Source organism: Odocoileus virginianus, chromosome 20 (assembly GCF_023699985.2).
Source record: "Odocoileus virginianus isolate 20LAN1187 ecotype Illinois chromosome 20, Ovbor_1.2, whole genome shotgun sequence".
NCBI lineage: Eukaryota > Metazoa > Chordata > Mammalia > Artiodactyla > Cervidae > Odocoileus > Odocoileus virginianus.
Window position 1 is genome coordinate 4,052,005 of NC_069693.1, and position 27,335 is coordinate 4,079,339.

At 41.9% G+C, this 27,335-nt stretch overlaps 1 long non-coding RNA gene across 1 annotated transcript; it reads right to left on the reverse strand.

Moving 5' to 3' along the window:
- Positions 1-5,332: 5,332 nt before the first annotated feature.
- Positions 5,333-17,883, reverse strand: LOC139029799 (uncharacterized). The gene is made up of 3 exons (XR_011482007.1): positions 17,726-17,883; positions 17,077-17,143; positions 5,333-8,101 (listed from the first exon to the last, which is right to left on the reverse strand). It is a non-coding gene; the product is annotated as an uncharacterized lncRNA (long non-coding RNA).
- Between the last annotated feature and the right edge of the window lie 9,452 nt (positions 17,884-27,335).

Sequence of the window (27,335 nt, forward strand, 5' to 3'; positions counted from 1 at the left end):
AGAGTCAAAGTTAAATCAGGCGTGCAAGGGACCATTGAAGGTGCATCAGGGATTTCATTATTTCCAATTGGGCTGGTTCTTCAGTGCTTTTTCATGTATCCAAAATACTGAGTGTCACCAATGGATCAGGAGTCTCTTTTCAAGGACCTTAAATTCCATGCTTCTTTCTAATTATATCCCTAGGTCTTTTCATCTGTAAACTCCCCCATTTTAGGCCTTCTTTTCCACCTCAAAATCCTTTGTATCCATAATGTCAACATGATGGCACAGGTAAACAAAGAATTTTATTGGAAAGAAAGTTTTGTTGTGTTTTATTGGAATGCAGAGGGGCTTCACAGGTGGCGCTAGTGGTAAAGAACCCACCTGCCAATGCAGGAGACATGAGAGGCGGGGGTTCCATCCCTGGGTTGGGAAGATCCCCTGGAGGAGGTCATGGCAGCCTACTCTAGTATTCTTGCCTGGAGAATCCCATGCACAGAGGAGCCTGGTGGGCTAGTCTATAGGGTTGCCAAGAGTTGGATACGACTGAAGAAGGGACTAAGCACGCATGCATTGTAAAGCAGCCACCTCTGTCTGCATATTGTCTAAGGTGGCTTCTACCTACAAATGTAGCATTAAGCGGTTGTGACAGAGACCATGTGGCCTGTGAACATAAAGATATTTACTATCTGAGTCTTCGAGTAAAAGTTTGCTCCCAAGAACTAGTTTGTTGTACTTTGTGAGAATTCCAGTGCCCACAACCCACCCCATCTAAGAGTTAATGGTGCCCCCAGCCCCTGGGACAATCCCACACTCCTCAGGTTTTTCACTGAGAAATTGTTCTTTCTGCCATCTTTTGTTTCATATTGAGTTTTTTTTCATGCTTTTGTTCTCATGGTAGGGCTAATTCTTTGTTTCAGCCATGTTATTTTTTTCCGCGGTTTGAATATTATTAGAATTTCCAAGAGTACTGTTAAAAATTTCTCCTTTAAATACAGTTTCTATTTATTTTAAACTTAATTTTTACTGGAGTATAGTTGCTTTACAATGTTGTTAGTTTCTATTGAACAGCAAAATGAGTCAGCCACAAGGATACACATATCCCCTCCCTTAATGGATGTTTTCAAGCATACAAACTGTAGACAACAGGGTAATCACCCACTCACCCACCCATACCTCAAGCTCCTTGTCTACTTTTAAGCATCATCTACCTTGAGCAGATCTAGCAGTTCTTTCCACCATCATCTACCTTGAACAGATCCAGAAGTTCTTTCCACTGTAGAATTTTTACTTTTTGGCTGTGCCATGTGGCATGTGGGATCTTAGTTCCGTGACCAGGGATCGAACCCACGTCCTCTGCATTGAAAGCTCAGAGTCTCATCCACGGGACCACCAGGAACGTCCCTTCACTGGAGAATTTAAGTGATGATTATATCCTGGCTAGGGACAGCTTGGTGTTAGTGTGAAGAGATATAACTCTGAGGCATTTATGGGGGGGAAACCCTGCAGCAGTCACCACCATACACTCAAAGGGGAACGAGAGGAGAAGCTCACGATACGACTGTGGCTGAATCACTTGTGTGCTGCCTTCTAGAAAGTTCCAAATGACAGCTTCAAATCTTCTCACTCCCGCAGAAAAGGTAAGTTGAGTCAACCATCATTAACTCCAAACATTATAGAGAAAAATGATAATTTAAAAAAATTTTTTTTATTTTTTTGTTTTCTTTTTATTATTATTTTTTTAGTGAGGCCCCGCTTTCACGGTCTGTATTCGTACTGAAAATCAAGATCAAGCGAGCTTTTGCCCTTCTGCTCCACGGGAGGTTTCTGTCCTCCCTGAGCTCGCCTTAGGACACCTGCGTTACCGTTTGACAGGTGTACCGCCCCAGTCAAACTCCCCACCTGGCACTGTCCCGCTTGGCGCCAGAAGCAAGAGCCCCAAGGGGCTGGCCGCACCCCCCCCCCCCCCCGCCCCCGCCTCACCAGGTCCGTGAAAAAAACGATCAGAGTAATGGTATTTCACCGGCAGCCTGCAAGGCCGGCGGACCCCGCCCCGCCCCCCCGAGGGGGGGCCTCCCACTTATTCTGCACCTCTCATGTCTCTTCACCGTGCCAGACTAGAGTCAAGCTCAACAGGGTCTTCTTTCCCTGCTGATTCCGCCAAGCCCGTTCCTTTGGCTGCGGTTTCGCTGGATAGTAGGTAGGGACAGTGGGAATCTCATTCATCCATTCATGCGCGTCACTAATTAGATGACGAGGCATTTGGCTACCTTAAGAGAGTCATAGTTACTCCCGCCGTTTACCCGCGCTTCATTGAATTTCTTCACTTTGACATTCAGAGCACTGGGCAGAAATCACATCGCGTCAACACCCGCCGCGGGCATTCGCAAGAAAAATGATAATTATTTGAGAGTGTGCGTAAGACAGAATGTTAAAAAAGGCGCCGTAGGGTACGTGGTTGGGTCCCCGCTCTGATGCCTACATCCACACTGTACCTACTCCCGTCTCTCTCTCAATCTCACTGTTTGAATAGCAAACATCTTCTGGGGACCTGGGTATTCACAGTATGAAGCTGGCAGCTCTGGAGCAGATTGACGTGGAGAGGAGGGGTGTGCACATGTCTGTGTGGTTCTGCCCCGAGCATCTTTGTCTTTGGGGGCTGAAGTGGGAAAGATAATCCCAAACAAGGGGATTCCAGTCCTGTTGCTGATGCAGAGGAGTTCCAGGTGTCTTGTGTTCACCTGTGTATGTGTGTGTGTGTGTGTGTGTGTGAGACCGAGAGAGAGAGAGAGAGAGAGAGAGAGAGAGAGAGAGAGAGTAGGATGGATGCATAGTTGGGCACCCTCTTTTCTGTTACAGAGAATTAACTGTATCTGATGTTGGGTGGAGGAGAACTTTGTGAGATGATGAAAATGTTGTGTTGTACAGAAATATGTCACTATGGAGCAACTGGAATGAGTCTAGGGCAAATGAGGAGCAGAATTTTATTTTTTTCTTCTTTCTTTTTCTTTTTAGAGGAGCAGAATTTTAATCTTGCTCTGCTTGAATTTAGACGTAGGCAGCTCCACGTTGCTAGCCCAGGGACTGGGAGGAGCAGGTGTCTTCCCTTGTGGTGTGGGGCACCTGGCCCAGCAGATGGTGCCAGAGCTCCAGGATGGAGAATCAGGGCTGGAGTTGGTGGTGAGGAGGGAGGAGGCCGGAGATGATGGAAACGGCTGGGATCCACACACTTGCAGCTGCTCTTCCCAGGTCACAAGAGATTATGAAATAAAGGAATTAAGCTTCTTAAAGGGTTTCCCAGGTGGTGCTAGTGGTAAAGAATACACTCGTCAATGCAGAAGATGCCAGAGATGCAGGATTGATTCCTGGGTCGGGAAGATCCCCTGAAGGAGCAAATGGCAACCCGCTCCAGTATTCTTGCCTGGAGAATCCCATGGACAGAGGAGCCTGGTGGGCTACAGTCCGTGGGGTCGCAGAGAGTCGGACACAACTATGCTTGCACCCACACAAGCTTCTCAGAACCGTTTCTCCTCTGCCTCCTATTTTCTCTCCTTCAGGGAGAGACACACACACTCCCTCTCGCTCACACACACACCCTCACAATCTTACTCGTGGTCTCAGTCAGTCTCTCCACTGTGCTTCCCAACATGCACACCCTCTCTATTACACACACTCTCACACACCACTTCTGGTGTGTGCTTTGCAGGACTGCTATTACAAGAATGAAGAGGAACTTCAGTGCTTCTGGTTCCAGTAAAATGGTGTGTGGAACCAAGAGAGACCCGTCTGTCATGGCCACATGAGGATGCTGCAGCACCTGTCCTTAGCCGGGCCAACACGGCATGTTCTCTAGAGATGGGAAAGTGTGGAAACTGGCGCAGCCTCTGGATGGCCTGACGTCAGGACTGAAATGAACTCCACCAAAACCAGCTTAGGGGCCGAAGTAGAGTGATCTGTTGAATCCAGTTACAAGAAAACACCAGAGAATTTTTAAAAGTTAGAAAACTGTATTTTTTTTCCCTTTGGTGGTTGCCAATCATGTTCTACCTACATCATTCCTTCTACATTTACTTATTCCTATTAGATGTATCTATGTTTAAATCCTGACTTTGCCATTCTAAATATAACTGATTTTTGTGTGTACAGCTGAAGCTAACACAATATTGCATCTTTTTATTTTTCAACACCAAAACATTTTGTATTGGGGTAAATCTGATTAACAGTGTTGTGATGGTTTCAGGTGAACATTGAAGGGATTCAGCCATACATGTACATGTATCCATTCTCCCCCAAACTCCCCTCCCATCCAGGCTGCCACATGACATTGAGCAGAGTTCCATGTGCCATACAATAGGTTCCCATTGGTTTTCCACTCTAAACACAGTAGCTAACACAATATTGTAAATCAACTATACTTGGATTAAAAATGTGTGTGTAAGTGTTGAGTGTAGCTAGGTATATCTGCTTGTATGAGTATGTTCATGAAACTGAATTATGAGCTGTTTGTGCTGAGAGGCCCCAGAGCAATGACACATTCATGGCAGTGTGCAAAGCTAGCAGTGCACCCTGGTTTCTCAAAACTGACTTCCATTCGAAAGAATCTGTATTTTTTGATGAAAACATAAAAAAAATAGCAAAAGGCATTACAAGATCTGTAGAATTATACTATTTAAAGGTTTTTACATGTTCTTTGATAGGGTTGAAAGCAGTCGGATCAGACTATAATACTTTGGGAACCCATATATAATGGCTACCACAATCAACAGAAAATTCTTACACCTTAACACTATCAAAATAAATTTTTTGCCTTAGAAAGGTGAAAAAGATTTATGTATTAAAGTGAAAAGATATCCTTGATATACTGTTAAGTCAAAAAGGAGGTTTCAGAATGATAAATAAGGTTTGCATGCATGTGTGCTCAGTCATGACAGTCGTGTCCGACTCTTGGCGACCCCATGAACTGTAGCCCGCAGGCTCCTCTGTCCATGGAATTTTCCAGGCATGAATACTGGAGTGGGTCGCCATTTCCTCTCCCAGGGGATCTTCCCGACCCAGGGATCCAACCTAGTCTCCTGCCTTGCAGGTGAATTCTTTATCACTGAGTCACTGGTGAAGCCCTGAATATGGTTTAGTTTCCTCTCATTTAATAACTCAATATGAATTCATTTTATTATTTTTTCTATTCTTTTTCAAATTCTTTCCCAATTTAGGTCATTACAGAATATTAAGTAGAGTTCCCTGTGCTATACAGTAGGTCCTATTGGTTATTTATTTTAAATACACTACTAAAATTAGAGACACAGATATAGAGAACAAACATATGGACACCAAAGAGGGGAAAGGGGGGTGGGATGAACTGGGAGACTGGGGTTGACGTATATACAGTGTTATGTGTAAAACAGATAACTAATGAAAACCTGCTGTATAGTACAGGAAACTCTGTCAGTGCTCTGTGGTGACCTAAATGGGAAGGAAATCTAAAAAGAGGAGATATATGTACAGCTGATTCACTTCTGTGCAGCAGAAACCAACACGACATTGTAAAGCAACTAAAGACCAGTACTAGGACATAGAAGCAACCTAGATGTCCATCAACAGATGAATGGATAAGGTAGTTATCATACATACACACAGTGGAATATTACTCAGTTATAAAAAGAAATGCATTTGAGTCAGTTCTAATGAGGTGGATGAACCTTACAGAGTGAAGTTAGTCAGAAAGAGAAAGACAAATATCATATATTAATGCATATATATATGGAATCATGGAGAAGGAAATGGCAGCCCACTCCAGTATTCTTGCCTCGAGAATCCCATGGACTGTAGCCTGTCAGGCTCCTTTGACCATTGGGAAGAGTTGGACACGGCTTAGCGACAAAACCACCATCACCGTGGAATCAAGAAAGATGGCACTGATGAACCTACTTGCAGGGCAGCAATGGAGACACAGACATAGAGGAGAGACTTACGGACACAGTGGGGGAAGGAGAAGGTGGGACGATTTGAGAGAGTAGCAGTGAAACATATACATTAGCGTATGTAAAACAGATAGCCAGTGGGAGTTTGATGTAAGACGCAGGGGACCCCAAGCTGGTGCTGTGTGACAACCTAGAGGGGTGGTATGGGGAGGCAGGAGGGAGGGGGGTTCAAGAGGAGGGGACATGTGTATACCTATGGCTGATTCATGTGGAAGTACGGCAAAAAAAAAAAAAAAATCACAATATTGTTAAGTAGTTATCCTCTAATTTTAAAAAATTTAAACAATTTTAATGGTATATTAAAAACAACAGTCTGTCACAAAACAAGGGGGGAAGGAAAAATAAAGAGAGTAAAAACCCAACAGAACAGACAACTGAGACCCCTATTTTTCAAAGAAGAAAACTACACATTTAAGTGACAAATATAAAAGACGGCAGTTTTTACTCCTTCTTTCATACGACTTCATCCATCCAATCAACCAGATTACTGAGAGTCAACCATGTAAAGAACATGCAGCTTTCAGGTGAAGGAATCCATTGAAGAACACTGATTTTCTGTGTAACACTATAGCTGACTGGAGAAACATGAGTTAAACAAAGATTCAAGGTAATACAGAACAACACCTTCTCCTTTTCCCAGTTTTTAAAAAATCTTCTTTGCTGAAATAAAATCTCCATCCATCCTGGAATAATATTTACCTGGACCAAAACTGGATTATGTGCCAATGTATTTCAGGTATCATTCACAGTAACACTGAGATGAAATTTGTGGAAATACTTTAAATATTTCTTTATAAAGGAGATTTTTATCAGATGGTTGGATGGATTGAGAGAGAAATCGATTTCCTCAAAAATCTGAAGTATCCTTTTCAAGCTGATATAATTTGATGGCTGGACTATCAAATATACCAGTGCAGCACCTTATTAAACTTATCTTCCCTGTTCACTGGATTTTATGTGAAAATTTGGTACTTATTATAAACATCAAAAAGTATAAATGTTCAGTTGTAAAATAAGTCACAGGGATATAACGTACAATATAGTGACTATAGATAATAATACTGTATTGCATGGTTTTAAAATTGCTAAGAGAGTAAATCTTAAAAGTCCTTATTACAGGAAAAATAATTTTTGTGTCTGTGTATGAATACAGCAATTAATTTTTACTGAGGTGATATTTAGCAACATATACATGTATAGAAACATTATATTGTACAACTGAAGCTACTATAACATTTTATGTTAATTATATCAGTAAAAACGCATTGAGTAAAGAGTCACAGAATAGAGTGATACAGCTATTAGTGAAGCTATCTTCTACACATTTGCGCTTCAGCTGTTACTTCTGACAACATGAGAGCAGAATCTAGGAAATCTAGGATCCCTAAGGATAAGCAGAAAGGGGTTAAAAGTGGGGAAACATGAAACCAAAACTTGAGCGGTCTGTATCAACCACAGATGAATATTTGAGAAGGAAGCAATATAAAAAGAAAAAATGGAATTCAGTATGTAAACAATGACAAAGGTGACCACCAGCATCAGGATGGTGTGGGTGGCTCTGGTCTCCAGCGCGCATTTGTGGTGCTTAGTGGGGGTGTGAATATACTGCACCCTCTGGCGGTTTCTGTACAGAAGCACCACGGAGCCACTGGACCAGACCATGAGGCCAAGAAACACGGCATCAGAGACGGACCACAAGTAGCCAGAGCCGTCAGCAGGACCTGAGGATGAGCAAAACCACATTCCTTGGTTATCAGTATAGTTGTGTCTGCTCTGTGGAGCAGTGGTTTTCAGAGGAACAATGATGTACATTAAGAGACTGAGCATCCTGCAGGTGCAGCAGGAAGGACCAGTGACCCTGGGGGCCCTTCCTCTGAGCATCACCCACTCCACTCTCCTGGGGGTGAGGGTGAAGGCCTGAGAGATGCTCAGGACACAGGTGGAGCACAGGGCGGTGCTGCGAGCCACCCTCTGTAAGTAACAGAGTTTACACCCAAGACCAGACAGGGAGTTCTCTGACACAAAAGTTGCCATTGTGTGGGGAATGCCGAGAGCGGAGAAGAACCAGGAGACTGGCCACAGCCATGTGGGTGAGAATCACGTACGTGGATGTCTTCTTGTGGCCCAGCAAGACTGGAGAGATGCTGTAGAGGAAAAGGATGACATTAACCAGAGCCCCGACCACCATCTGTAACTGCAAGAGAGTTTTCAGAACCATGTCCCCTGGGATTGTCAGGGCATCTTTGTGAAAAGACATAGAGAGGACGTCAGAGTGTCCTGGAGCAGAAAAACGGCTGTGCTAATGATGACATCAGCAGTCTTCTTACAGAACTGACACTGGAAAAGAATTCTCAAAATAAAAAAGAATTCTTACTCTTCTTTATCCCGAGAAAGCAGATACTTCTATACTCTACAGGAGGGGCTCTACTTGAAGAACAAGCACATAACAACAGCTGTATTATTCACCATTATTGTTTTGTATTTATATCTGTGGTTCCAAATAGGAAAAGGAGTGCATCAAGGCTGTATATTGTCACCCTGCTTATTTAACTTATATGCAGAGTACATCATGAGAAACACCGGGCTGGAAGAAGCACGAGCTGGAATCAAGATTGCCAGGAGAAATATCAATAACCTCAGATATGCAGATGACATCACCCTTATGGCAGAAAGTGAACAGGAACTAAAAAGCCTCTTGATGAAAGTGAAAGAGGAGAGTGAAAAAGTTGGCTTAAAGCTCAACATTCAGAAAACTAAGATCATGGCATCTGGTCCCATCACTTCATGGCAAATAGATGGGGAGACAGTGGAAACAGTGTCAGACTTTATTTTTTGGGGCTCCAAAATCACTGCAGATGGTAACTGCAGCCATGAAATGAAAAGACACTTGCTCCTTGGAAGGAAAGTTATGACCAATCTAGATAGCATATTAAAAAGCAGAGACATTACTTTGCCAACAAAGGTCCGTCTGGTCGAGGCTATGGTTTTTCCAGTGGTCATGCATGGATGTGAGAGTTGGACTGTGAAGAAAGCTGAGCGCTGAAAAATTGATGCTTTCGAACTGTGGTGTTGGAGAAGACTCTTGAGAGTCCCTTGGACTGCAAGGAGATCCAACCAGTCCATCCTGAAGGAGATAAGTCCTGGGTGTTCATTGGAAGGACTGATGCTGAAGCTGAAACTCCAACACTTTGGCCACCTCAAGCGAAGAGTTGACTCATTGGAGAAGACCCTGATGCTGGGAGGGATTGGGGGGCAGGAGGAGAATGGGACGACAGAGGATGAGATGGCTGGATGGCATCACTGACTTGATGAGCATGAGTATGAGTAAACTCCGGGAGTTGATGATGGACAGGGAGGCCTGGCGTGCTGCAACTCATGGGGTTGCAAAGAGTTGGACATGACTGAGCGACTGAAGTGAACTGAACTGAACTCCATGACTTGGGAATCATGTCTGTCTTGTTCAGCAACGTGGTTGATCTCTGACAGGTGTTAAGTAATACGTACTGAGTATATGAATATATGATAGGAGACAGAGTCAAGGATATAGTCTACCACCCACAGAACTCATGATTATCCTGCCTATGGTAAAAATGTATTAAGAAAATAAAATGCAAAAATATCACTGAGGTTATAAGACTGTCCAACTAATTTTAATATGGCTGCAATTGAATTAGCTGTCAACATTGGAGAACTCATGTATCATCAGAATTACTCTACCCAGTGTAACTTAAGAAATTAGTCATGGACTTCTGGTTTCTGGTTTTTCATGCATGGAGCTTGAAAGTCACCACTCTGCTTTAACAACAAGAAACAAAAAAAAACTGAACAGAGGAAAAATTCTTGGATCTGTAAAAGAGGTGAGAAAACTGGGGGCATCACTGCCTCAAAGACTGAAGACTTGGACAGTGAATAGAAGGGATCAAAGCTTATGGGAGCAGAGACTCATGATGGAAAGAAACACCTTGGAAACAAGACCTGGGGTAGGAAAACATGCACTCTATCCTTGGGTTGATGGGGACTCAGCGTGTAGAGTCTGAAGGTAGAAACTCCAGGAAGAACAACTGCATTGGGATCTCCAGAGTTTTGCGGGTTAAAAATTATTACTGATAGAAAAAATAGAGAGGGGACATTAGAATACTTTAAATTGACCATAGCAACCATCAATTTATAATTGGTTCTTGGGGACCAGTTCCCTAAGCTGGGAAATAGTCCTGAGTTCCTTCTTCTGAAGCCCACAGAGCAGAAGGGGTACAATTAATCGTCCCCATTGTGCTCCTTCTGCAGGAGTTGATGCACTGTGGCCAGCAGACTTGTCCACAGTTCAGGTACATGGGTTTGAGAAGAGAAGGCAGGCAGATAAGATGGCCACTGCCTGTTTAAAGTGTTCAACTGTAGTCCCTGTCTGCAGAAAATATGCATGATAATGATTTAATGTACTGAATGATTTATTCATCCTTGGAATCTGCCCCCACACATTTAAACACATAGAGTTACTGTGACCCAACTGTGTGCCATCCTTAGTACTAGGTAATGAAGATGAAAACAGAAATAATACTCATGGTCCTGGCTCGGAGATATGAAATGCTGGTTACATGAAGGATGTGGTTCACCACCAGACTTCTAGTGGAGCTGGTGAAAGTGTCCAGATCTGGGCTGTCCAGTGTGGAAGCTCCAGTCCTGTGTGGCTACAGAGCTCCTGAAATGGGCTCATCTGAACTGAGAGGGGCTGTGGGTGTAGCACACACACTCAATTTCAACAAAGTATTAAGACAGAGATTTTAAACCATCTTGTCAAGAACTATTCAGAACTGATTACAACCTGAAATGGTAATAGTTATGACTGACACCATAAAATAACTGACACCGTAAAATAATTGACACTTACTTTAATGTGGCTATGTGTAAATTTATAATCATAATCGACCTCTATGACCAATGTCTGTTTCCATTGGGTGTTGCTGGTCAGACTCAGAGCTTCTACCCCTCAGCTGAACCCACCTGGCTGTGGCAAAACACCTGGTCCAGTATCAGGGACTGAATAAGTCAGCAGGGGAAGTGCAGCATCTCATGCAGCCTGCGAAACCTTCTTCAACTTCTTTGAAAAATAACGCGACATTATTTTGTCACGTAAACATTTATATTCTTCATGGCAGATCAGCTGTATAACCAGGAGAAACTCTTATACATATTCATCAGAACACATGTGTAAGAAAGTTCATCACAGCATGTCTTACAATGGTAAGAAGCCAGAAAAGACTCAAATAACCATCAGCACTAGAATAAGTAATGAATGGAATATTATAAAGCAGTAATAATGAGTGTTCAACATCACTAGTCATCAGGAAAATGCAAGTCAAAACCACAATGAGATATCACCTCACATTTGTCAGAAAAGCTATTATTAAATAGACAACAAATAACAAGTGTTGGTGAGGATGTGGAGAAAAGGCAACTCATGTGCACCGCTGGTTGTAATGTAATCTGGTGTGGTCACTGTGAAAAGCAGAATAGAGATTCCTCAAAAAATGAGATATGGAACTACCATACAATCCAGCAATTCCAATCCTGGATATTTTTCCAAAAAACAAAAACAATAATTCAAAAAGATATGGACACCTTAATGTTCATTGCAGCATTATTTACAATAGCTAAGAAATGGAAACAATCTAAGTATCTACCAACAGATGAATGTATAAGGAAGATGTAGTATACAAAGGAATATTACTTGGCCAGAAAAAGAATGAAATTTTGCCATCTGCAACAATGGATGAACCTAGACCTATTATGCTAAGTGAAATAAGTCAGATAAAGAAAGACAAATATTGTGACTTCACTTACATGGGGTGTCTACAAAAGAAAACAAAACAAACAAGATCAGACTTACAGAGGCAGATACTCTGGTGGTTTTCAGGAAGGAGGGAAGTTGGAGGTTGGATGAAACAGATGAACAGATGAAACAGATTAAGGCACAACCTCCAGTTATGACATAAATAAGTCACTAAGATATAACATTAGGAATACAGTCAACACTGTAACAACTTTGTACAGAGAGGAGTGGTAACGGGCCTTGTGGTGATCAACTCATAATGTAAATAAATGTGGAATCACTATGTTGTACACCAGAAACAAATATAACATTTATGTCGACTTTAATTAAATTAATTAATTTAATTAAAAAATAAAATAAAAAGAGAAAAGAAATAAATTCTCTTGATCCATATCCTTTCAACACTTGGTACTACCACATTTGTTGCATTAGAGACAACTATTTTATCACAGCAAAAACCATAGCATTAACTGTGGGTAATAATATGTATGGAGAATAAGCATTTATAAAAACAGTACCATAAAACATTACAAATGTGTGGAACTGTATAGTCTAAGAAATTCCTACATATTCTATAAAATGGCCAACAGTGATTCTAAGCAGAATACAATACTTTAGGAACTCATACAATGGCTACAAAAATCAAACCAATAAAAAAGTAGTTATACCATAACACCACATACTTTTCAAATGGAATGCAAAAAACAGAACACTAGACTATCCAAATAAAATGCAAAAAAAAAAGAGGGAAAACAGGAAAAGCTGAAAACTAAGACCCAAGTTTCTGATTTTCAGTGATGAACAATAAACACTCAAGTGACAAATATAAAGACAGTTTTTACTCCCTCCTTCATGTTACTTAATCCATTCAATCAACCAAATTTATTGATGGTCAATCACATAAAGAAAATTCAGGTTGAAAGAAGAAGCAACCCATATGAACAACATTTATTTTCTGTATTAACACTACAGCATACTGGAAAATACAAGTGAAATAAAGGTATATAGTAATACAGAAGAACACATCCACTTTATGTATTTATTATCTTCATCCATGAAATAAAAATTTCCACCCACCCTACAGTAATATTTATCTAGACAAACATTAGATTATGTGTCAATGTATATCAGGTATTAGCTGCAACATATGGAAAAAATAAAGAAGGTTTCTTCTAGAGAGCTGAACTGGCCATCAAGGAAATGATTTCCTCATAAAGAGTTTGTATTTATTTAATGATAAATTTCTTTCTTTTAAAAATTATTTATTTTATTTTTGGCTGCACTGGGTCTTTGTTGCTGTGTATGGGTTTTGTGTAGTTGCTGTGAAGGAGGCTACTCTCTAGTTGCGGTGCACATGTTTCTCATTGTGGTGGCTTCTCTTGTTGCGGAGCACAGGTTTAGGGTGTGCAGGCTTCATATCAATTAGACACTGTGGTGATCATTTTGCAGTACATATAAATACCCATTTATCATGCTGCACAACTGGAACTGACATTATGTTATATACTAATTATACTGGAGAAACATTACTGAGGAAACAGTTACAGAACGGAGTCACTACTCTCATTACTGAAGCTACTATACATTTCACACTTTAACAATACATTTTAATAATTCAGGAGCAGAATCTAGGTGCTCTAGGATCCCTAAGGAGCAAGAGGAAGGGGGAAACAGTGGGAAAACATGAAACTAAGACACTAGAGGTCTGCAGCAACCATAGGCGAAAATCGTGAAAAGCACTAATACAAAAAGCAAAAATAGAATTCAGCACATAGAAGATGACAAAGGTGACCACCAGCATCAGGATCGTGTGGGTGGCTCTGGTCTCTGGGGGGCATCTGTGGTGTCCAGTGCGGGTATGAATATACTTCATTTTCTGGTGGTGTCTGTGCAGAAGCAGCACCATGGAGCCACTGGACCAGATCATGAGGCTAATAAATATGGCATCTGAGACAGACCACAAGAACGTAAAGCCTGATATATGACCCAAGGATGTGCAGAACCACCTGCCTTGAGTATCAGAATAGTTGTGCGTGTCCTGAGGACCACTGATGTTCACAGGAATACAAATACTCATTAAGGCACTGAATATCCAGCAGATCCAACAGGAAGAATCTGTGACCCTGGGGGCTCTTCTGAGCAATGACCTCCCTTCACTTCTGGGCGTGAGGGTGAAGGACTGATAGGTGCTCAGGACACAGGTGGAGCACAGGGTGGTGCCGCGAGCCACTCTGTGTACGTAATATACAAGTTTACACCCTAGACTGGACAGGGGCTTACTTGAAACAAAAGCTGTCATTGTGTGGGGGATCCCAGAGGAGAGAAGAACCAAGAGATTGGCCAGGGCCATGTGGGTGAGAATCATGTCTGTGGGTCTCTGCTTGTGTCCAAACAAGAGTGGAGAGATGTTGTGGAAGAAAAGGATGACATTGACCAGAGACCCAACTCCCATCTGTAAGAGATAGGTAGTTTTCAGAGCTGCCTGACTTGCAGTTCTTAGGACATCTTTCTGAAAAGACATGGAGAGGATTTCAGAGTGTCCTGGAGCAGAAAGGAAACTGTGCAGGTGATGACATGAGCAGTCTTCTTACATAACCAACACTAGGAAGGGATTCTCACTCTTAACTTCTCTTGAGAAAAATGACACTCTCATATGTCAGATAATCAGTTTTACCTGGAGAACATACACTTGACATTAGTTATAAGTTTCACCATTATAATTTTTTATTTACTCCTACTTACTTATATATCCTATTCTCCACCTGCATGTAAGGTCCATGAACTCAAGAACCATATCTGTCTTGTTCAACAACATTTGCTGACCCATCATAGGTGTTAAATAATATGTATCAGGTATACGAGTGACAGAAGACAGAGATAAGAATGTACTCTACCACTTTAGGAGTCATGATCATCCCATTTATTATAAGAACGTATTGAATGATTTCACCAAGATGGCAACACAGAAAGTTTGCTCCTCCCATGGACACAGTGAATACATTTACACATGGATCAATTCCTTTGAAAGAAATTCAGGAAATCACTGAATGACTTGTACACATCAGATGACTTTGGAAACACCCACATCAAAACAGGTGGTAAAGTCTGGGACACCTGCTCACCATGAACCCCACCTGTAGCACAGTGCATTCCAATCACAATGAAATACTCAACTATTTGCTTCTCTGAGAAGTAAGGACTTGAACCACATTAGCTCCCTCAAATCACTTAGCTCTGGTAGACAGTGTGGATGGGCACTGTGGAGCTTCAAAGGGCTAAGAAAATCAAAAAGTGGCTATGAAATGACCTGCTAGCATCCACCATGGCCACATCCCCAAGATCAGTGCAGCATGAATAGGCTTTAACACCCATCACCCTGCTGGAGTTTGACTGTACTCTCGACTGGCTACTGCCTGAGAATCTGGCGTTTTAAGCACTGCATTGAGCGGCTGACTGGGAGGCTCTCAGGAGACTGAAAGAACAAGTGGCCACTCCTTCCACATTCTCCCTCTGGTTTGGTTCAAAAAATAAAACCAAGCCTTCATCTTGTGCCTGGAAGGAACTTGTCCACACACATCTCATGCCCCAACCTCTGTGGCTGCCCCTGAAGGGGTGGACCCTCTAATCACCCACCCCAACAGTGAAGGGTACTCAGCCTATTGGTGTCCCACAGGACTATGTTATGCAGAATGTAAGTTTTCAGTCACACATAGACCTAAAGAGAAGGGATGGAAAAAGATAGTCCATGCAAGTGGAAACCAAAGGAAGTAGTGGTAACTGTAGTCATCTCAGACAAAAACAGGCTAAAGGGCAAAAACTGTAACAACAGACAAAGGAAGTCATTATATAATGATGAAAGTATCAATTCATTAATAAAATAGAACAACTGTAAATACTTGTAAGCCCAACATTGGAGCACCTCAATACACTAAGGACTTGTTCACATAAATCAAGGGGGAAAATATACACCCACACAGTAATAATATGGACATTAATTTCATAGTCTCAGCAATAGATTAATCATATAAAAATCAATAAGCAATCATTGAACTCAAACTATATATGAGACCACATGAACTTAACAGACACACCATCCATCAGCAACAGAAAATATATTCTTAGGTGTACATGGTCCATTCACCATGTGTCTTATATTTAAGACTGAAATCATTTCAGGCATCTTTTTCAACCACAGTGATAAGAAACTAAAAATTAATTATTAAAGAAAAATGGGATAATTCACTAATATGTGAAGATTAAACTACACGGATGAAATGAAAATAAAAAATAAAAACATCTTCAGAAAATGACAATGGAAATACAAGATAACAAAAATTATGGGAAGCAGATTAAGAACTAAGTTGATAGCAATAAATATCTATATGAAAAAGGAAGAAAGATCTCAAACAAAATAGCTTTACACCTCAAGGAACTATAAAAGAAGAACAAATTAAGCCCAAAGGAAATAAATTGTGAGGTCCACAGCAGAAATATAGACATAATTTAGAGAAGTTGTGTTTGGTTCCAAACCATAGCAATAAAGTCAATGTCACAATATAGTGGGTCACACAATTTTTTGGTTTCCCAGTGCATATGAATATTATATTTATACTATGTTGTAGTCTATTAAGATTGCAATAGTCATCATCATGCTGGTGCACAAGATAAGCCTTCTATATAAGTTCTCACTCACCTCAGAGCATCTAAACAATAAAGCAAAAATTGTATCTAAAGTGAGAAACATAACCATAGTGAGGACTGCAATACTCCCACTTTCATCAGACAGAAAACCAACATGGAAATGTTGGAGTCAGCTACACATTAGAACAGTTGAACTTTATGGACATAACCAGATCAACCTATCCAAGAGCAGCAAAATATACATTCTTCTCAAGACCACAGAGAACATTCACCAGATCACATCACATGTTAGGACCCAAGCAGGACTTTTTTTAAAAATCTTTATTGAATTTGTTATAATATTATTTTTTTTAAATGTCTTGGTTTTGGCCCTGAGACATGTAGAATGTTAGAACTCTGACCAGGGATCGAACTCCTATACCCTGCTTTGGAAGGTGAGGTCCTAATCACTGGGGCACCAGGGAAGTTCCCCAAACAAGTCTTAACAGATTTAACACTGATATCACATGAAGTTTCTTTTCCCACAGTTATTATATGAAATAAGATGCCAATAACAGCATGAAAGGTGGAAAATTCACAGATATGTGGAGATGAACAAAAAGTGCAGAACAAACTGTGGTCAAAGAAGAAATCCAAATGGAAATAACATACCTTGAGATGCAAGCGTGAGTGGGAACACAGCAAACCGAAAGTTACGGGAGTCAGCAGAGGCTTTGCTCTAAGAGAGATGGTTCAACAACAAATGAGATTAAGAAAAAAAGATTCTGATAATCAACATAACTTTATACCACAAAGAACTAAAAACAAAAACAAAAAATCACACAAAATACCAAAAAACCCCCAAACCAAACATAACCAAACCACCCACTCAAAACTAAGGCAAAGGTTAGCAGATACATGGAAATAAGAAAAAAAAAAAGTGGAAATAAATTAAATAAGGACCAGAAAAGAAGTAGAAACTACCAAGGAACCCATGAGTTGGTTTTTGAAAGATGAACATTCCCCTTGTCTCTGAGCACCTGCAGCAACGTGAGGACGAAACAGTGACGTCGGACACGTAAGGCGTTTCTAACCCCACGGCCGCCCTCGTTCCTTTTCCCACCAGAGCGGCGGCATTCCCTCCCCTCAAAGCAGGAAACCCGTCCTGGCCTCACCTCCCAGCTCCTAGTCGCCCCTCTTCCCGCCACCCCAACGGTCTCGTCCTTCAGGCTCAGCCTCCTGGCTCCATCTGCTCAGTCACCTCAGGAGACCCCTCAGTCACGACTGACTCGCTCTCTTCATCTCAAGATGAAATTCATACCTTTTTGTTTGTTTGCTCTTCTCTTCTCTCTCTTCCTGATAAATCGAGAGCTCTTGGAAACAAGAAATACTCTCCCGGCAGATGCAGCGGCCGCCGACAAGCACCGCGGCTCCCGGCTCTCTTCGCCTTTCGCAGCGGCTCCTCGTGCTCCAGGCTGCTGTGAGTCGCGGCCGAACCAGGCACCACCTCTGCTCTCGCGACAGCTCCGAGAGAGAGGACCTAGACACTTATTCCTGCTCTCGCAACAACTCCTGAGACAGGACCTGGACATTTACTTTAGTTCTCATGACAGCTCCCGGCAGTGCACCTGGGTGCTTGTCCCTCCTCTCGCGTTAGCTCCCTAAATGCGGGCCTGGACACGTGTACCCCTGGTCTCGCGATTGCTCCGGAGTTGCGGGCCTGGACACGTGCCCCGGCCATTGCGTGGAGAGTTACCTCTTGGCGCCTGGAGCTAGACAAGCGCTTGGACTGTGCGTCCTCCCCCGCGTGAGCGCACATGACTTCTACCTGCTCTGTATCCCCGTCCAGCCTCCTTCAGGCTGCGGTGGCTCATCCTGCGGGTGTCCTGAGCCTGGCCCCCCTGAAGGGGCTGCTCCATGAATCCCGTTGAACTTTCTTTATTGGCAAAAGCTCGAACTTGAGTCTCCTGCACAGTGAATCCTCATAGGATCCTCCCTGAAACCCCCCTCATTTCTCCCTACATCACAGCTCCCAGTGACTCCTAAGTACATGCAGGTCCCCTCATCCTCTTGCATCTCTCCTCCCACACAATTGGCCCATGATCTCCTTTCTGTGGGGCTGAGTATTTATTGGGGTGAGTGATGTGGTCATAGGTACTGTTTGCTGTTTTGTGGGACACACAGAGATCAACCCCACAGAGGAGGTGCCTCCCTGATGCCATCATGAACCAGAATTGCAGAAGGACATACCTGTCCCCACACAATCTATGACACCCAACCCCACACAGTCACACATGGGGCACGACTACAGCCAGAGTCAAAAATGAACCCTCAGAAGGTGCCCTTGTGCTGTGAGAGGAACACACATCCCAGTCCTTGCTGACCCCAAGGAGCCTCTTTGTTCCCACAGGTGTCAGGGGACCAGTGTGAGCCGGTCTCTCTCTATGTAACACAACAAGCTGGAAAAACCTATCTTAGAAGAAAACAGAGAACCCATAAAAGCCTTATTTTCCAGCAACTTTTCTGATGACACAGCTCTGCCTTCACAAAAAACAATTTAAAGGCAGTTCTCTCTTTTGCTCCTGAGCACTTTCTGCTACAATAGCTTCCTCATATTGTCTTCGTTTTCTTTTCTTTTTTTAGTTATGTGAGTAAAAATACTTACAATACAGTGGAAGCAGCAGGAGTTCTGTTGTGTTGACAGGTGTGCGTAACTCTTCACAGGTGAGCCCTGAAATCAGAGCTGGTATGTAGCCCAGTGCTGAGGGAATGCCGAGAATGAGCTGCTTAGAGGCATCGTCATGAGCTGTGGGCAGCGGGACTAACGGAGCCTGGAATAAGGTCCCGCGTGGAGATACAGTGAGAAAGGGGGCAGGGGGACTCCTTCCCCTGCAAGCGTAGATCTGTGAGGTCTGCTACAACGAGCAGAGTCCTTGTTAACAACAGGGAGGAGCTCAGTGACTGGACCATCAAGGCTTGGCACACGTTCCAGAGACCCCATCCCTCCTCTCTCATCTTTAGACTCCAGGGCACAGGGATCTGTGGTGGACCACCCGCCTCTGCTCCCGGCCTGAGACACTCCCGGGCACACAGCCACCCTCCACCCAGCAGAGCATGGATGTGGATGCTCAAGGGAGGCCGTGTTGCCCCTGTCCTGCCAAGTGTGAGTTAAGTCTTAAGTCCCTCTCCTGCTGGAGGCAACGTCTCTCTCTCCCAGTCTTTGCCCTGAGTTTGAAGAGAAGGAAGCACTCACCTGTCTGGTCTTTGCTTCAGAGCTCTGTGCAGGGACGTGTCACTCAGGATGAGCCCCGAGCACCTGAGGTCATGGTTATAGGGACGGTATTTCTAGTCTTGGTCTCTCCACAGAGATTCCATTATCATGTCACCTGCTGTGTGGGTGACACTGACTGTATGGGGAGTCTGGGGCATTTCCAGTGAGGAGCAAATTTTATCCCTAGTGTAAATCATCATTTTCCTCCTTGGGTGATTAAGGACACCTTTTGGGAATGAATGAAAAGATCTGAATGGGCAGTCAAATAGCTGGCAGAAAACTATACACCAGCTCCCTATTACACAGTAGGTTAATAAAATTAGTTATCTATTTTATATATAGTAGTGTGAAAATGTGAAAATGGGGCTTCCCTGGTGGCTCAAAGGTTAAAGTGTCTGCCTGCAATGCGGGAGACCCGGGTTCAATCCCTGGGTCAGGAAGATCCGCTGGAGAAGGAAATGGCAACCCACTCCAGTATTCTTGCCTGGAGAATCCCATGGATGGAGGAGCCTGGCAGGCTACAGTCCACGGGGTTGCAAAGAGTTGGACACGACTGAGCGACTTCACTTTTCACTTTCAGTGTGAAAATGAAGCAGATTTGAAATTACTTCTAATCAATTATTTAAAAACTAAAAACAATTCATAGGAATTTAATTCCTTAGTGTTTAAGAGGAGGTTGTTGCTAAGTACACCTTTATTATTGATCATGTTTTATTAGCTTTTTATATACTCTAATAGGAAAAACAGTAAGTAAAATTATGATATTTTTAGATAAACATTGAAACAATTCACTCATAGTAAAACTAGCTCTTTCATATTAGTTAAAGGAAATTTTTCAAACAGAAGGCAAATTATACCAAAGAAAAAAACACAAAAAATAACTACAAACATTGGAAAAGGCAGTCATATTGATACATGCGTAAACTCTACTTTCTCTTCATTTCTTATTTTATATAGGACACAACTAGTTCATGACAGCTACAATCATAGCACTGATTGTCAGTAATTACATATATATATACAGTATTGAAGGATCCATACATGATGGCCAAAACATCACTGAAAAATAGTTACACCTTAACACATTAGATTTTTTAATTGGAAATTAAAAAACAACAGAAATGACCAAAAAAACCTAGAAGATAAGACAAATAGAAACAATCTCAAGTTTGCAAAATGCAATCATGAACACTGTGTATTCGAGTGACAAATGAAAAAGAAGACAGCTTCTAGTCTGTCCTTCAGATTATGTCATCCATCTGATCTATTAAATTTATTGAGGGTCCACCATATAAACAATCCAGTTTTAAAGAAGAAGCAAGACACTGAATAACATTGATTTTCTGTGTAACACTATCGTATATTGGAGAAATAGGAGTGAACTAAATTTACAAGGTAATATAGAAGAACACACTTTCTACTTTCCTGTGTGTTATCTTTCTCTAAGAAATCAAATCTCCACCCACACAAGAGTAATATTTATGGAGTCCAGTATTGGATTATGTGCCAATGTGTGTCAGGTATTAGCCACAACACATGGAGATAAAGTTTGTGGAAACTCTTGAAATGTTCTGGAAGAAAGGAGGTTTCTTTCAGAGTGCTGCATTTGTTAAGGCAGAAATGATTTCCTCAGTAATGGTTTGTACATTTTTCGAGCTCATAATTTCATGGATTGACTTTCAAATCTCCTAAGGCATCACTAGCATTAAGTGAACATTCTCAGTTCATTGGAAATTCTGTAAAAATTTGGTATTGAGTACAAACATCAGAAGCTATCAACATCTAGTTATAAAATAAGCAAGTCAAGGGGACATGGTGTACCACATGGTGAATATAGTCAATTATATTCATTGCATACTTGAAAAAAATAGTCAAAAACTTTAAAAAAAAAAAAGATCATGGCATCCAGTCCCATCAGTTCAGTTCAGTTCAGTCACTCAGTCGTGTCCAATTCCAGCGACTCCGTGGACATGCCAGGCTTCCTTGTCCATCACCAACTCCTGGAGCTTGCTCAAACTCGTGTTCATCGAGTTGGTGATGCCACCCAACCATCTCATCCTCTGTCATCCCCTTCTCATCCTGCCTTCAATCTTTCCCAGCATCAGGGTCTTCTCCAATGAGTCAGTTCTTCCCATCAGGTGGCCAAAGTATTGGAGCTTCAGCATCAGTCCTTCCAATGAATATTCATGACTGTTTTGATCTCCTTGAAGTCCAAGGAACTCTCAAGAGTCTTCTCCAACACCACAGTTCAAAAGCATCAATTCCTCTGCACCCGGTCGCATCACTTCATGACAAATAGAAGGGGAAAAAGTGGAAGCAGTGACAGTTTTTATTTTCTTGCGCTCAAAAATCACTGCAGACTGTGGCTGCAGCCATGAAATTAAAAGATGATTGCCCCTTGGCAGGAAAGCTATGACAAACCTAGATAGCGTATTAAAAAGCAGAGACATCACTTTGCCAACGAAGGCCTGTGTAGTCAAAGCTATGTTTTTTCCAGTAGTCATAAATGGATATGAGAGTTGGATCATAAAGAAGGCTGAGTACCAGAGAATTTGTGCTTTCGAATTGTAGTGCTGGAGAAGACTCTTGAGTCTCTTGGACTGCAAGGAAATCAAACCAGGCAATCGTAAGGGAGATCAACCCAGGATATTCATTTTGAAGGACTGATTCAGAAGCTCCAGTATTTTGGCCACCTGATGTGAAGAGCTGATTCATTGGGAAAGAGCCCGATGCCAGGAAAGATTGAGGGCAGGAGGAAGGGGGCAACAGAAAATGAGATGGTTGGATGGCATCATCCACACAATGGACATGAATTTAAGCAAACTCTGGGAGAGAGTGAAGGACAGGGAAGCCTAGCATCCTGCAGTCTATGGTGTCTCAAAGATTCAGATACAACTGAGCGACTGAACAACAAGAGAGTCAACCTTCAAAGTTTTCATCACAGGGACTTACTGGTGGTTAAGACTTTGAGCTTCCACTGAGGGGGAGCTGGTTCAATTGACAGTCCAGGAACTATTATCCCATGTTCCATGCAGCCAAATAATAATGATAACTAAGTAAATAAACGTGGCAAAGTTTGTGTCCCAAGAAAAAAATTTGTATCTTCTCTGGAGGTGGGAGAATGCAACTAGCTAGACTTATTTTGATCATTTTGCCACATATACAAATGCACATTCATTATGTTGTATATCTGGAATGAATACAATGCTATGTGTTAGTTATATCTCAGTAAAAAATGGATGCTGAGGACTTACGGAATAATTACAATTACTATTGAAGGTGTCAACTAGATATTTAGCACTTTATTCATACATTCTAATGACTGAAGAGCAGAACCTAGGAGTTCTAGCAGCCCTCAGGAGCAGCAGGAGTAGGGAAATAGTGGGGAAACAAGAAGCCAAGACATTAGAGACCTGGAGCAACCACAGACGAAAATCTGAAGAGGCACTGATATGAAAAACAAAACTGTAATTCAGCAGGTAGAAGATGACGTAGGTGACCATGAGCATCAGGATGGTTTGGGCGGCTCTGGTCTCTGGGGGCATCTGCAGTGCCCAGTGGGGGTGTGAATATACTGCACCCTCTGGTGGTGTCTGTGCAGGAGAAGCACCACGGAGCCACTGGACCAGACCATGAGGCCAATAAACATGACATCAGAGATGAACCAAAAGTAGCCAAAGCCTGTGACAGTACCTGAGGCTGAGCAGAATCACTTGCCTTGAGAATCAGTATTGTTGTATCTATGCCAAGGACCAGTGATTTTCAGAGGAACAGGAATGTATATTAAGAGACTGAGCATCCAGCAGGTGCAGCAGGAAGGATCAGTGACCCTGGGGGCCCTTCCTCTGGGCATCACCCACTCCGCTCTCCTGGGGATGAGAGTGAAGGCCTTATAGGTGCTCAGGACGCGGGTGGAGCACAGGGCGGTGCTGAGTCACCCTCTGTATATAATACAGAAATTTACACCCAAGACTGGACAGGGGGTTTCTCAAAACAAAACCTGTCATTATATGGGGAATTCCAGAGGACAGAAGAAACAAAAGATTGGCTATGGATATGTAGGCAAGAATTGTGGGTGTGGGTCTCCAGTTGTGGCCAAGCAAGATTGGAGAGATGTTGTGAAAGAAAAGGATGATATTGGCCACAGACCCAACTCCTATCTGTATAAGATGCGTGGTTTTCAGGGCTATTTGGCTTGTGGTTCTCAGGGCATCTTTGTGAAAAGACATGGAGAGGATGTCAGAGTGTCCTAGAGCAGAAAGTAGGCTGTGCTGGTGATGCCATCAGCAGTCTTCTTACATAATCACCGTTGGACAAAGATTCCCACATTTTATTTCTCCTGAAAAGGAAGACACTGTCATAGTCCAGAGAAATGACTCTACCCGGGCAACATACTCCTGACATCAGTTAAATCACTCAGCGTTACTATTCTGAATTTTTTCTATTTACTTTTATTAAACATTGTTTTTTAATTGTATGTTAATTGCTTTAAGATGTGTTAGTTTCTGTTTTGCAACAGTGTGAATCAGATATAAGTACACCTGTATCTCCTTCTTTTAGAGCCTCCCTCCCACCCCCTCATCCCACACTTCTAGGTCATCCACCAAGTTGAACTCCCTATGTTATACAATAGCTTTCTATTTACTTGTATATCCTGATCTTCTATCTTCATGTAAGATCTGTAAACTTAGAAAACATGCCTGCCTTGTTCAGCAACATTGTTGGCTCAGTTCAACCATTTTCAATGTCGATATTCACAGAAACAGGAAAAAAAAAACCCAAATTTGTATACAACCACAAAATACCCCAAATAGAAAAAGCACCACGTGAAATATGAACAAAACATCAAACTTCCTCATTTCAAACTATATGTTAAATTTATGGCAACATAAATTTGCATAAAATATGCATAAAAGCAGACATACTGATAGGACAGAACAGAAACCCATGCACTTATGGTGAATTAATTTTTGATGAAGGTACTAAGGCTATATAAATGGAATAAGGTTAGTCTCTTCAATAAGCAGTGTTTGAAAACTGGAAATCCACATCTAACGATTAAAACAGAGAGAGTAAACCTTACAGATTCTGGTCAAATGAAAAATATAACTGCATGTATAACAGATGTAAACTAGACTTACTGTGATCAACTAGAAATGTATACAAATATTTAATTGTTATTTTGTACCCGTGAAACAGACAAAACATTGTATCAATCATATCCAAATTTAAAATTCCAAAAAAAAAAAAAATCTGGACACTCTTACACCACACACAGAAATGTTCTAAATTGGATTAAACTTGGATGTAAGATCTGAAACCATCAAACTCCTACATTAAAGAAGTAAGCTTTTTGAATTGGTCTTGGTCATAATGGTTTGGATTTGACAACAAAAGCAAAGCAACAAAAGCAAAAGGGTGAGAGTTTATCATAGAAGAGCCTCTGCGGAGCAAAGGAACAATGCAATAGGAGACAATATTTGCAAGCCATGTATCCAGGAATGAATGAATATCCAAAATATGAAATAAATTTGTGTAAAAACCCAAATAATCCAGTTTAAAATGGGCAAAGGACCTGAACAGATATTTTTTCAAAGAAGACATACAAAGAGCCTAAAGGTACGTGGACAGGTGCTCAACATCTCTAGTCATCAGGTCAAAATTACAATGAGATAGCATCTCTTACCTGTTAGGATGTCTAGTCTCCAAAAGAGAAGAGATAACACATTGGCGAGAATCTTGACAAAAAGGAACACTTCATACACTGTTGGTGGGAGTATCAATTGGTACAGCTTCTATGGAGAACCTTATGGAAGTTCCTGAGAGGTTAAAACCGGAACTCCCATATGACCCAGCAATTCTGCTTCTAGTATATATACAAGGAGATGAAATCAGATCTCAAAGTAATATCTGTACAGATGAACATCTGTAAATGAACCCCTATGTTCACTGCTGCATTGTTACAACAGCCAAGACATGGAAACAGCCCAAGGGTCCACTAATAGATAAACTGATTAGGAAGCTGTGGGGTATTACACAGGGAAATATTACTCAGGTTAAAAAAGGTGGAAATCTTTCCTTTTGCAACAACATGAGTAAAACTCGAGGACACTTTGGTGTGTGAAATATTCATACACGGACAAACACTGCCTTCTATCACTTATAGATAGAGTTTGAAAAAAAATCAATTTCATAGAAAGAGAGTCGAATGGTGGTTGCTTGGGAACTGGGGTTGGGGAAAAGGGGAGAAGATGGTAAAGGGGTACAATCTTTCAGTTATAAGATGAACAAGGTCTGAGGGTTAATGTAGAACCTGGTGACGACAGGTGGTGACACCTAATATGTGAGGTGATGGATGCATCAATTCAGTCAACTGTGGACTCCTTCACAATGTGTACATATATTAAATCATGATGTACATTTTAGATATATTGCAATTTCAGTAATCAATTATGGTCCATGACCTCCTTCCCGTGGAGCTGAGTGTTTATTGGGGTCAGTGATGTGGTCAGACCTCCTGCCTGGACATTTCCTGGATACAGAGACCAACCCCACAGGGGAGGTGCCTCCTTGACACCAGCAGTCATGACTCAGGTTGCAGGACATACCTGCCCCCACATGACCTATGACCCCTAACCCCACACAGTCAGACATGGGGCACCCCCACAGCCAGAGTCAGAAATGAACCTGGAGTAGGTCCCTTGTGCTGAGACAGGAACACACATCCCAGAGCCTGCCACCCCACAGGAGCCTCTCTGCACCCACAGGTGTTGGGTGGGGGGAGCCCAGTGTGGGCAGGTCAGTTTCCATGAATTTTGACAAGGTCTGAATTCTGTTCACAAACGCTCACCCACCTAATATAAGCTCTTCCAAAGGTCCATCTTCTAACACCATTATCTTTGAAGTTTAGGTTTTTCTTTTTTCTTTTTTTATTAAAATTTTTTTCATTTATTTTTATTAGTTGGAGGCTAATTACTTTACAATATTGTAGTGGTTTTTGTCATACATTGACATGAATTGTAAATTCATGTCAATGTATGAGGTTTAGGTTTCTCAATATATGAATATCTGCAGACAAAAACATCAGACTATAGCTGTCCAAATATAATGTTGAATTACCATAGGGGAAACTGCTTTACTTCCTAATTCCAATATTTTCAAAAAACTTCACTTACTCTGCAACCTTTATACTCATTTGGCAGACTGGAGGTTAACTGGATTCTATCTCAGTGCAAATTTTTTTCTCTTTCCCCTGCTCTTCATGTTAAGAAGGCTGAGCGCATTTTGTCATTCGATTAGAGAGAGAAAAACATGAGCAACACTGATATACATAATACAGAACACGGAGAGACTTGAGACAGAGTACTGCGGCATAAATTACTGAGCCAACTGCATCCCGTGAAGGAAAATGTGAAGGTTGTTACAGGGCCCTGTTTCTCTCTGTATTTCTGTTTGTATGTGTATATGTCTGTCACTGGATCTTATTTTAGGACTTCCAGGTTCTAACCCAAATTCAGCATATCAATTTATTCCACTATATTCACACCCAAGCCTAATCTATAGGTCCAAGGAAATGAGTAGTCCCTTTCATGCAGTACTGAGAAGCCCACAGCACTGGTCACACAGGACTTGGCACAGATTCCGCAGTGACCCCTCCCTC